This window comes from Cyprinodon variegatus, unplaced genomic scaffold (genome assembly GCF_000732505.1).
Source record: "Cyprinodon variegatus isolate N-32 unplaced genomic scaffold, C_variegatus-1.0 Scaffold833, whole genome shotgun sequence".
Taxonomy (NCBI): Eukaryota; Metazoa; Chordata; class Actinopteri; order Cyprinodontiformes; family Cyprinodontidae; genus Cyprinodon; species Cyprinodon variegatus.
The window spans coordinates 146,835-161,457 of NW_015151286.1; the positions used below are offsets into that span (position 1 = coordinate 146,835).

Genomic DNA, 14,623 nt, shown 5'->3' on the forward strand with positions numbered 1-14,623 from the left:
TTAGATTTTAAATTGTAGGAAAATGTAATACTGTGCATTAAAGTCATGTTATGCACTTCTTTGGGTTCCTGTAGTTTACAAATAAAAACATTGAAATTTAAGGTGGTTTTAAAGTAAAATCTGTAAGGCACTGCCTTAACATTTAACAGCAGATAGAACCAACCATGCTTGACAAGGATTATTTTTCCAAGCTACATGCTGACCCAATGCTTTGCTGTGTCACAGGTCAAAGTTTAAAAGGCTAGGAGCAGTTGCAGTGTCCTCACATCCATCTTCATTCATAAGAGGTCTGGAAGCACTCAGTGACCAGACCTCCTCCTCTTCCTTTTACAAACTAACTGTCCTTTTCTGATAAACAGCTTGATCAGAAAAATATGTTTTGGCCATCTCTGCGCTGAGCTGCCTTACATGATCCACCAGGGAGATACTCTCCACCTCAAACACCTCTTTTTTCCAAGATGTTATCTTTGCAGTAACAAAAAGGTTGAACTAATCAGATAAGTCATGCTGCTTTTTCCATTAAGTTTGATTATTGTGACTCTTGGAAAGCTTTTAGATGATCTGTTGTTTATATGTCAAAGATTTACACAGTGTTACATTTTTAAAACAAATAATTAAAAAGCCCCAAATGCTCAGCCTGTAAAAAGCACACATGAAACTAATTTATCAAATTGGTTGCTATAAAAGGAGACAATCTTTAGAAATCTGCTAAGCGGATGATGTTTCTTAATTGCTGAAATAATAGTATTACTTATTGAGTAGAAAAGGTTTGGAGACTAAAATGTGCCTTAAAAATTCATCAAAGATAGTGTGAACTAACACACATGGGATGTGATCAAAAATCACAAACAAAGTGATCTTTAAATTACTTTAAAGGCAAAAATTACTGTTAAAGTTGAAAAGTGTTAGCAAAATCAAATAGAACATTTTTTAAATGAGAAAATAGCTGGGACTGAAAAAAGTGGTCTGATTATATAATCTGTAATCTTTAACGCTCCAAAAAGCAGTAATATTTACAGCCCTGATTTAAGGTGTTGACAGTTTCTGCACATCCAAGCTTTCAGGGAGTTGGTCTCAGAGTTGAGGAGCATAGAAAGTAAACACTGACTCCCTTTAATTAGTTTTCCATTGTGAACAGGTCTGTGGTGATTTGAGAGCTCTGAGTAGTCCATACTTGACAATTAATTCAGAAATCTATACAGGGAGAACACTATTTAGGGGAGAAACATTATTTCAAAATCTGAACTGTTTAAACAGGAACTCAAAGAGGTTTTAAAAAATATATTGTTATTTGTCAGGGCTATACTTTGAGTTAACTGCATGTGAAAACATATTTTTTATCAAACTGACATACATCAAAACTTTAATAATACCAACATAATATAAAGTTATCCATCTATCTTTCTGTGAGTTGTTTTAACAGGAATATCCTAATTCTGTCAATGCTTTCAAAGATGATAGGCTTTTATTTGTCACCTTTACATGACTCCATCAGGGTAATGAGGCGCTGGTGCCTACCTCCAGCAGTCTTTGGACCAAAGGCGGGGTATACCAGGGTGAGGTCACCAGTCCATTACAGGGAAACACAGAGATGCCGAATCACTCACACAACACACACCTAAGGGCAGTTTAGTGACACCGATCAACCTTATGCTAAATGCTTTGTAGGTCGGTGTTAGTTCTGAGTACCTGGAGAGAACCCACATATTCACAGGGGGAACTTGCAAACCACATGCAGAAAGACCAAAGGCCAGAATATGAGCACAGGACCTTCCTGCTGCAAGGCAGCAGTGATTATTCTTTGACTTTAAAGGACAGCTGTGTTTTACAGAGAAATAAGAAATCAAGTGTCAAAATGTCATATAGGCCTCTGATCTCTGCTCTGTTAAGCCTTTAGTTTGTTTTCAATTGTCCTTGATTTTTGTCCTTTCTGTCTTAAACCAATTTTAAGTTCTGTAAGTTTTCATAATTCCTTGTTAAATCCTTAATTTAACATGCTTTCTAAGTACCTAGGCTTTCACGTTAACAATAAACTGAAATGAAGAAACAATAATCTTCCACGGTTCAGAACTGAGGAACCAGTACTCAGGCAAGACACACAGTAGGATTACTGAAAAAGCATTTATTTAAAAACATGGATCTGTGCTTCAGCAGTTGCAGCGGCTAGGGTGTCTGAGGCAGGAAACTGATGAGAGGAAACACAGGTTATTGACGATGTAAATCTTACAAAGGAAGATTATGACTGTGAGTCACTAACCTGGTTTACAAGTTCAGTCCATAGCCAGAGAACGAGGTAGGATTCAGCCAGTGGCTGCCAACAAGATGCGGCGGGATCCGCCCAGAGTGTCCGCCCCGGAAAACGGGCAGGAGTCCCGAGACTGGTTAGGAAAACAGATCAGAACAGGAACAGGAAGGCTTAGAGGTCCAGGAATCCGAAGCCAGGTCAGGCAAACTGATCAGTGGTTGAGAGGCAAAACAGGTCAGGATAAGGAAAACGGAAACACTAAGGTAAGCTAAAAACACTCTCACCACTGGCATGAGAGAACAACAATAATCTGGCCCTGATGACTGCGCCTTAAATAGAGGCCGGAGCAGGTGGGTCAGATGAAAGGTAATGAGCAACCGGGCAGAGTTAGACAGGTGAATGGAATGAGTAATTAAGCCAGTCATCAGTGCCAAGATCATGACACAATCACGCTCTTTACTTTTATTTGTTGTATATCTGTCTGAGAATATCTCTCAAGAAGATTTGAGTTTTATTAGAATCCCCTCTGCTTTTTTGGGATTCTCCTGAAAACCTTCTTCCCTCTATGGTGGCATCAGCACTTTTCTGTCAAAGCATACTGTCCATGGTTGCAATGTTAATCAATTTCATTTTAATCCGATTTATATTGTATGTAAATCTCTCAAATCGAGAGGATTTGCAAACTGTACCACCGATTTTTTTATTTTCTTTGGAAAAATAGCTTCTTCCTTGCTGAGCCGCATCTCTGGTTACTATTTGCCACAATTATCCATATTGGGAAATGTGTACAGTATAACAGAAAAATTTACTCTGCATTAGGGCTGGGCAATAAACTGGATTTTTACCATTACTGTCATTCACTACGATAACTGGTGACAATTTTCCCATGTCGGTAAATAAAAATAAACTTAATTCTGTCGTTAATTAGAAGAACACAAAATGCAAAGTTTGTCTGAAAACTATCAGAAGTAAACAAAGTAACATGTCCAACCTCCACTACCTCCACCACAGCCATGCTGTTGAGTTCAAAGATGTGCAAAAGGCTTTATTACATTTGCAGAACACTGTTGTTCAGTGAGTCATGTTGAATGTCTAAACCGGAATGGGTACAAGACTTTGATATTTATTTGAAAGAAATTTGATTTATTCAATAAAGAAATTATCAATAGATCAGCAGCATTTCCTGCACATGCCTTTATTTCTGATTGAGGAGCCAGAGCAATTGTTGTGCATTTATTATTATCAAGGTAGAACTGCCCAATTTGTCGTGATATTGATTTGAGGTCATATAGTCTCAAATCAAGGTGTGTCTACACTCTTTTAATCAGTCAGTGGACCTATATATATATTTAGGGCTGCAGGTAATCACTATGCAGTTTGGTGACATGGTGTGTACCACACTCAACATGAATCAGAGGATGCAAGGAAAGAGTTGTATCAGTAGATTAGAAAGAAACATTTAGACTTATAGAAAGGAACTTATAGTATGCTAAATGTAAATACTATTAGACCCTCTAAGCGGGCTGATCTTCCTGTCACTACAGTAGCACATTATTCAGAAATTTTAGATCCATAATCTGTCTGGATGTGGCTGCAGGAGGAATACTTACAGCAAATCAATGAGATAGATAAAATGAATGGTAACAAAAGAAAAATCTCCAGACAAAAATCTCTAAAAAGGTTAAAAGTGAACTTCAAGCTCGGCAACATCAGTGTTAGATCACATCCGTTGTTGTTTGCATCAATGTGGACTTAACGGGAGACGACCAAGGAGGGTCCCGTTGATGAAAACAAATCATAAATAAGTCAGACTGGGGTTTGCCAAACTACATGTTGACAAGCAATCAAGCTTCTGGGAGAATTACATATGGACAGATTAGACAAAAATGAAACTCACATTAGCACATTAGCTCTATGTTCACAGATGGAAAAACAAAGCTGTTAAGAAAACAACACTGTCCCTACTCTGAAACATGGAGGAGGCTCTGTTATGATCTGGGGCTGCTTAGCTTCCTCTGGCAAAGGGTGTCTTGAATCTCTGCAGGGTATAATGAAATCTCAAGAGCATCAAGGGATTCTAGACATAAATATACTGCCCAGTGTCAGAAAACTTCTCTTTAAGAGAACAATGACCCATAACACACAGCAAAAAACACCCAATAAATTAACTATTCTGAAGTTATCTTCTATGAGCCCTGACCTAAATTATATTGAGCATCTTTGGAAGGAAGAAAAACAGTGTTGTTAATGTAGACAAAATCAGATTTCATAAGACTGTAGTAAACCAGAACAGACACAACATTTGGTATTGTATTTTGTTTTCCTGGGACATCAGAGCAATGTGATCATATACTATAAATCAGGGGTCTGCAACCTTTCATATCCAAAGAGCCGTTTTGCCCAGAGTCTGACCAAGTAAAAGTTGTTTAGAGCCACAAAATATACCATGACATTTTCTAGAAAACCTTTTTTTTTTTAATCTTGTATAGGAAATTAGTTGTTGCCATCTCAAACAATCAACAATTCATGTATTTTTAATGTTAAAACATATAATTTCAAGCTAATTCCTAAAAAAATGTCTCTTAAAACATACTTCTGGTTCTTTGAATCTCATTCTTTTCCATCTTATAAAAAACGCTAAAGCTATTGATACCGGTATATATTATAGTAAATTATTTAGCTCTTTATATACATTTTAGCTACTATTAAGATCCGCTGGAGAGGGTCCAAAGAGCCATATGTGGCTCTGGAGCCACAGGTTGCAGACCCCTGCTATAAATGAATCAGCAAAATTTCTGTTTATGTTTAAAGACAGAGAAGGAAGATTGTGAGCAGAGAAAAGTGGCAACATGAAAGAGTATATATGTTGATGAATAGAAAGAAGCATTGACATTAACAGGAAGAAAGAAAGAGCTGGAGGAAAAGCCCAGAGTAGCGTCTTGGCTGAACTTATCGTGAACCTTGGCAGATTTGTTTTCTCCAAAGCCCTTTGCTTGCTCAAAGGGGGCGAGATTTACATGCCTCTCCCTGAACTGCTGTGAAACTCAGACAGGAGATGTGATGATGGGATAGGTGAGCTGAAGAAAATGGGATGGAGGCTTTTCACAGGTTATGGAGGTGAGAGGTGTGGGAGGCCAATTATTTGCTATTTTAACAATCTGTCCCAAAGTTTAATGTCTCCATGTCAAACGTTTTGCCTCCAACTTACCAGTTTACCATCCTAATTAAAAAAAGTCCAACCCCATTTAGTGGGGTGTTTCATTTTAAAAGCTTGTCCTTCTTATTGACAGGGATGGTGTTAGCTGACAGATCTCTGCCCTCTCAGCTCACTCCCTTGAAGGCATTAATGAGGTAATGTGCTTGTAATGTGTTCTTTTAACGTAAATGTTATATATTTTTTAAACAGTTGGTTTACACAGTAAAAACAAACAGGTAAGTGAAATTGACAAAATAATGAGACATTATTCAGTAAATGATTATATTATTGCAAAAAAAGCCCATCGAAATCATGTCAGAAGAGGTATTTCTGTGATTCACGCATGTCTGAGTAATTGTCATGATTTCTTCTCTCTGAGAAACAGTTTTTTGATTGTCTTGGAAAAACAACTGACCATTACTGTTGCCACATGCTTATTCAGGAGGAGGGAGCATTGCATGTCAAATAAACAGAAAGATTTTCATATTCTTGAGACCTTGTGTGATTCATTCATTTTTCTTATTTTATAGCGCCACCAGAACTGATCATAGTTCTGATGGCCGTTTTAGCCTGTTGATCCATGAAATAAAAGTACTTAGGCTGAAACCAAAATAACTCAGACTCACCATCTACTGGTACACCTTATTTAAGTCACATAACATTTCCCTGCATAGAATCACGTAAAAAGACCTCAAAACAGCATTTAGTGGATATGCAGTCACACGGCTGCTGTTTGTTAATGCAGCCATGCTGGACAACATAAAACCACCTCTGGATGGCCTAATAATAATTTGAGAAATTTACTACATAGAAATAATGCAAAATGAGTGGATAATCTGCCAACCAAACTTTACCTACATATGTTGAACAGCACTGCAGTGCAAAAAGCTCTCTTGTTGGGGTCTAGAATTCTTATAATTTGTCTGCTAACTTGTTTTCACCGATTCAAGACATCTGTCCTGATGTCCTGCGGGACATCCCCGACTTAATCTACAATGATTTGAATTACTTGATGAATCTAAAAGCTTTCTTTTAAAGAAAAGTAATGAAAGCTTTTAAAACTTTTGATTCTTAAAGCTTTTTTCTGTATACTAAACCCACTTTCACACTGAAAACCCTGGTTTTTCTAAACCGGGTTGACCTGCTAACAATCTGCTTTTGGTTCTTTTTCCATTCAACTGTAAAGCCGAGTCTGACCACCTGCTGGCAAGCTGCTTGACCAGTGTTCCCCACCACTGCGTGTCTGATGAAGGCATCACGCTGGGTGAGCATTGCTGATATCGACAATGGGATGGAAATCATTGAAGGAAAATGATGGAGAGCAACGTGGACAGGGGCCAGAGCGTACTCGAACGATGCCTGAAAGATGGCCACAAATCTCCTTTTCCCCACGGAGGATAAGGAGCCAGTGCTGTGCCATGTTTCTCAAATACAAGCAAGGGTTGGGTGGGCTTGTTATGTAAGACGCAACAGGCGCGGTGTTGTGACATAGGTACTCAAAGTCATCAACCCGGATCTGGTGTTCCCATTGCATGCCGATTAGAGCCAGGGCGATTTTAATGCAGGTTGTTTGCCGAGTTGTTTGACCTGGGTAGACATCTGTCAGTGAGCTGTTGCCACCCCAACTAAAAGCTGGTGGACCTAACATGGCTGAGGCTGTAGTAACAGCTAGAGTGTTAGCTATTCAGACCGGGATGTTTTCTCACAGACTACAGCCTTACTTACTTTTTTATGCCACTTGCAAACATCTTGGATTGTTGTGAGTTGATTCTGCTCATGCCCCTTTCCCGTCGGATGCGGTAAACCAGCTGGATGTCTTTGGGTATAATGGTGACCCTCTTGGCGTGGATGGATCAAAGCTGGTGTCTTCGAAAAGACCAACCAGGTAAGCCTTGCTGGCCTCATGCAGGGCCATGATGGCGGAGCACTGGATTCACAGATTGGTCTTGAAATCCTGAGCGATCTCTCTGGCCAGATGCTGGAAGGGCAGCTTGTGGATGAGCAGCTCCGTGAATTTCTGGTAACGACGGATCTCTCTGAGAGCCACGGTTACATGCCATAACAATGGGGCTTCTTCACCCCACCAGTAGCCGGGGTGCTCTTACGGGCAGCTTTGGTAGCCAGCTGCTTCCTGGGAGTAGATTTACGGGCGGTCTGCATAATACTTGCCATGTTGGATTGATCTAGTGTTGGGCTAGAGGGTTAGAGCACTGCGCTTGTGCTCTGAGACAGTTGCAAGTACCTGGTTCGATCCCCACAGCCATCACTCTGGGTTGCTGAGGAAAACCTGATCAATAAAGCTAAATTATTATCAAAATACAAAGATTAGGCTTATCCTGCCAGGGGTGTGAGTAAAGCCTACCCGCCCTCGAGGTTTAAATGCTCCTCTTTTTTTAGAATAGTGTCAGAGGCAACAAGTACAACAATGCTTTAACCATAATCGGTAACCATTTCAGAGGTGATCACTGCAAAGTCTGCTGGTTGTAATTGGTTCCAGTTCTAGCTCCTTACGGCAGCCACCCATCTCCCTCATCTGAGATGCCATCCTTTCTTCCTTCCTTGTCAGTTGGTATACCCACATGCTGAGCACAAGAACAAGTTTTTGTTAGTATTTTTAAGGTCTTATGGAGAAAAAATACAGTAGCTGTTGGTTGTTTTCTATGTATGCAACGTTTGTGTTGCTGCAAGCTAATGGCTGAAACTACCTTAACCTGAACACACTGAATCCGATTTTGCATACGATCCAACATAAAATCCTGTCTGACGAGGTTGAGGTGTTTAGTGCTCATTGAAAGTCAATGAAGATGATCCCTACCAACAAGACTTTCAAAATGGGGAATGGCGTAGATTCGACTGAGATAGACCCCAGGTCTACTTTGGTCGGATTACACAGCAATTCAGTGGCAGGAAGAGAGAAGCGATTACAAAGTAAAACACATCGGCTTTTGCAGAAAATGCTAAATAATATCTGTTAATCTCACAGGGAAACAGTCGGTTTTGTCGTCCCACATCGTGCAAACCAATCAGTATTTATTCGTGGCAAATCATTGCAGCTTGGTGGCGGTGGCGTTAGCATATTAGTATGGACGACGAGATGATTGAAAATGAACACAACAGAGATCTAGTCCTATTGGCAGACATCCATTTAAAATGTAGGCAACTGCATGAAAAAAGTGGTTTCTACTTTTACTTTTATACTTTAAGTAAATTTACAAGCCTGTACTTTGTTACTTTTACTTGAGTAAAGAAGTTTAATCATTACTTCCACTTTTATTTTTTTACACAAGTGTCTGTACGTTTACTCAAGTATGGAAAGTGAGTACTTTTGCCATCTCTGCCAGAGAATGATGATATCCTGATCTCAAGGTCGCGTGCAGTTGGATTGAATAGCGGTGAGGTAATGAATCTAACTGTGGAGAAACAATGTCATCTAATGATGTTGAAAATAAGAAACGTTTAACTCCGGTTATGTACCTATTCCTGTAAGTCAACGTATAATCGCAAAAGTTATGAAATTATTTTATAAAGGCTGAAAAGTTACTTGTTGTTTTTTTTTTTAAATAAAGCAATGAAGTCGATGTAGTCTATCAGATATTTATTACCCATTTTAACTATAAAGGAACATAAAAAGCAGTTACATTTCCATAATTATTACAGTAAATGTCACTAAAGCCATGCTTATTATTATAAACATTTTTTTAGTAAAAGAGCAGAAAACGCAGTTCAGTGTTTGTAAATAAGCTAAATGTGACAGAAGGCATCCTTATTGTCCATTTGAACTTAAAAACCAAAACTGTAGTGGCATGAACAGAATGACTTTGGGAATAAATCTTTTCAATATATCACTTTAATGAACAGATTCTAGAGATTCAGTTCTCTCAAAATTACTGGTGTTCTCATCACTAAGAGGCAATGCATAAAATTATGGTTGATGAAGTAAATAAGAATTGATGGCCTATAAATGGCAATAAAACAAAACATGGTTGACAAAATATTTTTATTAAAGGAGTTAAATAGCTTAACTGAACCGTGATCATTTTGAGAGGACTAAATATATATAATTCTAGTGCCTGCTAAGCTTAAAGCTCACAAATAGCTCTACACTAAAGTTCCTCATAAAACTATCTATAGTTCCTTAGACATGAATTAGTTAATTGCTTTCAATAAAGTGTCTTTTAATGGTGGGACAGTTTTTCTTCCATGGCTGTAATGTAAAACCACTTTGACACAGCTGTTCATTTAGAATCTAAAAGCTGACCTCTATCTAATTTAAAAAGGATTTCCGCTTTTTCTTTAGCTGCACTTTATGTGCTGTAATACTAGAGGGTAATGCCATATGAAAGCTCACACTGGAGCCCACTAAGGAAGGGGGGAATTATTTAGCTGTGCCGTACCTCTCACTCAACTCTCTGTGAACTGCCTTTTGAACCAGGGGTCAGTCTCTAGGTTTCATATAATTTTTCCCTCCCACTCCTCTGCTTATTTGGCTGGGGTGTTTTAGGGAGGGCTTGGAGAGACAGGAAGGCCTGCAGATCCCTGATCCTAAAGCTTGCTCTGACAAGTAACATGTTACATGCACGTAGGAGCAGTTGAGCTGTAACCCAGAGAGTGAGAGGGTGTTAGGGTATAGGGCCAAACAAGAAAATGGCACAAAGCCCTATACCACAGGTTAAGATACTGGGGAAGGATTAAAACACCATGCTGAAACGCTCTTCAGTGTATCAAGTATACTGTTGGTTTGTTTTTGGTTTAGCTGCTTTTTCTATTTTTAATGTATAATAGTTGCCAATTTTGAGGCAGATGTTGAATCCTATTGATTTACACTTGATAAACATACAGTTTACTTATCTAACATAGATATATGAAGTCATTCAGTAATTAATAATTTTAATGTGCAAAAAAGCTGGCTAGGCTTACTATAAGAATATGGATCATTTCTGAGGCTATTTTAGATTAGATCAGATGAGCTTTATTGATCTCAGATCGGAGAAATTCACTGGTCACGTATTAGCATAGTAATTAAAGAAGGTGCAAACAAGGAGGAAAAGGAGCATTAGGAATAAACAAGCAAGCACTGTATATACAGTATATCAAGATAATAAGAATTAAGGTGCAAGTGTTCATGTATCACACACAATGAAAAAAAAATTAAAATTAAAAATAAAAAATACAAGCGAGTAGCACAGAGATTTGAGGTGACATATGCACAATCAGGATGGCTTATATACAGTACATGTGGATTGACTTTAACATTAAAGTGTAGTAGGTAAGGAACAANTACTTCCACTTTTATTTTTTTACACAAGTGTCTGTACGTTTACTCAAGTATGGAAAGTGAGTACTTTTGCCATCTCTGCCAGAGAATGACGATATCCTGATCTGAAGGTCGCGTGCAGTTGGATTGAATAGCGGTGAGGTAATGAATCTAACTGTGGAGAAACAATGTCATCTAACGATGTTGAAAATAAGAAACGTTTAACTCCGGTTATGTACCTATTCCTGTAAGTCAACGTATAATCGCAAAAGTTATGATATTATTTTATAAAGGCTGAAAAGTTACTTGTTGTTTTTTTTTTTAAATAAAGCAATGAAGTCGATGTAGTCTATCAGATATTTATTACCCATTTTAACTATAAAGGAACATAAAAAGCAGTTACATTTCCATAATTATTACAGTAAATGTCACTAAAGCCATGCTTATTATTATAAACATTTTTTTAGTAAAAGAGCAGAAAACGCAGTTCAGTGTTTGTAAATAAGCTAAATGTGACAGAAGGCATCCTTATTGTCCATTTGAACTTAAAAACCAAAACTGTAGTGGCATGAACAGAATGACTTTGGGAATTAATCTTTTCAATATATCACTTTAATGAACAGATTCTAGAGATTCAGTTCTCTCAAAATTACTGGTGTTCTCATCACTAAGAGGCAATGCATAAAATTATGGTTGATGAAGTAAATAAGAATTGATGGCCTATAAATGGCAATAAAACAAAACATGGTTGACAAAATATTTTTATTAAAGGAGTTAAATAGCTTAACTGAACCGTGATCATTTTGAGAGGACTAAATATATATAATTCTAGTGCCTGCTAAGCTTAAAGCTCACAAATAGCTCTACACTAAAGTTCCTCATAAAACTATCTATAGTTCCTTAGACATGAATTAGTTAATTGCTTTCAATAAAGTGTCTTTTAATGGTGGGACAGTTTTTCTTCCATGGCTGTAATGTAAAACCACTTTGACACAGCTGTTCATTTAGAATCTAAAAGCTGACCTCTATCTAATTTAAAAAGGATTTCCGCTTTTTCTTTAGCTGCACTTTATGTGCTGTAATACTAGAGGGTAATGCCATATGAAAGCTCACACTGGAGCCCACTAAGGAAGGGGGGAATTATTTAGCTGTGCCGTACCTCTCACTCAACTCTCTGTGAACTGCCTTTTGAACCAGGGGTCAGTCTCTAGGTTTCATATAATTTTTCCCTCCCACTCCTCTGCTTATTTGGCTGGGGTGTTTTAGGGAGGGCTTGGAGAGACAGGAAGGCCTGCAGATCCCTGATCCTAAAGCTTGCTCTGACAAGTAACATGTTACATGCACGTAGGAGCAGTTGAGCTGTAACCCAGAGAGTGAGAGGGTGTTAGGGTATAGGGCCAAACAAGAAAATGGCACAAAGCCCTATACCACAGGTTAAGATACTGGGGAAAGATTAAAACACCATGCTGAAACGCTCTTCAGTGTATCAAGTATACTGTTGGTTTGTTTTTGGTTTAGCTGCTTTTTCTATTTTTAATGTATAATAGTTGCCAATTTTGAGGCAGATGTTGAATCCTATTGATTTACACTTGATAAACATACAGTTTACTTATCTAACATAGATATATGAAGTCATTCAGTAATTAATAATTTTAATGTGCAAAAAAGCTGGCTAGGCTTACTATAAGAATATGGATCATTTCTGAGGCTATTTTAGATTAGATCAGATGAGCTTTATTGATCTCAGATCGGAGAAATTCACTGGTCACGTATTAGCATAGTAATTAAAGAAGGTGCAAACAAGGAGGAAAAGGAGCATTAGGAATAAACAAGCAAGCACTGTATATACAGTATATCAAGATAATAAGAATTAAGGTGCAAGTGTTCATGTATCACACACAATGAAAAAAAAATTAAAATTAAAAATAAAAAATACAAGCGAGTAGCACAGAGATTTGAGGTGACATATGCACAATCAGGATGGCTTATATACAGTACATGTGGATTGACTTTAACATTAAAGTGTAGTAGGTAAGGAACAACGGTGAGGTAGTGGTATGACTATTATATTCACATATATTGCACAACAAGCAGAATACACAAAAGAATACACAACAAACAAAAAAAAAAAAACAATAAAACAGCACAACAGTGGTTACAACAGGAATTATGATGATGATACAGCATTATAAAAGCCTTTCTCGACTGTAAAAACCTGGACTCCCTCAAGCTTAGGGTTTTGTGTCTGCCTCAAGTAGAGTAGTTCATGTACCACGTTGCCTTGCTAATCATTGATTGCAGCATTAAACGGAACATGGAAAGACCTAGAGGGGGCTCGTTCCAAGCAATTTGGACAGAAACTACGCTGTGTCCAAACGTCCATCCTAATAATTAAACAGGGCACTATATAGTGGTCAATTTTAGATAAGTGTCAGAACGTCTGGGGGATGAAAAAGTAGTGCACTCGAAATTTTCCATAATGCTTTATGCACTTTGAAAAATAGTTATCATCAATGGTCACTAGACGAGCAGATATATCCCACATTGCTTTGTGAGAGCTCAGAGGGCAAAGCATGAGGGGATTTGTTGTGGTGGCAACTAATAACAAAGATGGTGCAGGCACCCTGCAGGGAAGCAGAGTTACGTGACCAACAGGGAGAAAAATGTAATGATCATCACTTCAAATGGTCTGTTAACTCAGTCCACCATAAAGTCCACTATACAGTATAGTCCCCACTCTATATAGTGATAAGAGAGTTAGGGGTTAGGCAGGACGTTCGGACACACCCCTAGTCTCAATCACTTAAGTATCACCACTTGAGTTTGAGACAAACTCTAGTCAGAGTTTAAGACTTTTGGCTCACCTCAGACCCCAAAGACTTGAGAGTGGACTCAGATTCCATGGGCCTCATATTAACTAGCCCTGGCTGACAGCCCATGTGCATCACTCACTATGTGTAGAGCAATTGCCTTGGGGCAACAAAAAAAGGCAGGCTTGTGAAAAGTCAACAAAATTATAGTGATCATAATAATGGCATATTAGAATAAGCAGAAAAGAACAAATGTATTTGCTTGAGAATAAGATGGACCTCCCTCTAATCTCCTCTGTGGTGCCCCCTTACAGTGGTTTGTTCCATTATGTCTCACACCTATGTTTTAAAAAGGCATCAAGAGTCGTGTGCAGGAAGAAAAAGAAGAGATGGCAAGACGAGTTGATGAATGGAATATGGCCATATAACGGTAACTTTAGAAAAATTCTTAGGTAGCGGTGCTTTAAAGAGTAAATGCAGATCGCCCAGTAAAAACCAGTAATAAAAACAGAGAATCAGTAAAAATAATAATAATAATAATAATAATAAAGATAAAACTGCTTCTACTGTATGTCCACTTTTTGGCATCCAGATTTTTTCACTGGTTATATTTTAAAATAGGTGAGTACACTGAATGTGAAGAAGCTTATTTTAGTTAATACAATACTGTTAATCAATTTTGTAGATTCAAGATAATAACAATATGAATGTCTCTCCAACTAATCAATGGTTTCAGGACAAAATATACACAACTTACTGTTGACATTTTCTCTGTTCGTCACCTGTATACAGTAATTACTAAGATGTTTTCAGCTGGAAATGTAGAAAATGAAAATCCTTCTTCTTACCTTTATTTTAAAGTTTTAGACCTGTTTATTTACTCACTAGAGTTCATTATGATGCCATTCACAATATATTTTTTAAACCTTTATCTATTGAAATGAAAAGAAAGGTTTTAAATGTCGATTTAATAATATTCTGCAAAAAAAGAAGAAACCCTCTGAACCCTGTCTAATGGAATGTATAATGCAGTTAAAAAATATGAATACAGAGGTGAATGTTAACTTAGTCATGATAAAGACAAAATGTCATTTCCTTCAGACATTTTGATTAGAAAT

General features: G+C 37.7%; 1 pseudogene; it reads right to left on the minus strand.

The window, feature by feature from the left end:
• Positions 1 to 2,300: 2,300 nt before the first annotated feature.
• Positions 2,301 to 7,613, minus strand: LOC107099040 (annotated as a pseudogene).
• Positions 7,614 to 14,623: the final 7,010 nt, after the last annotated feature.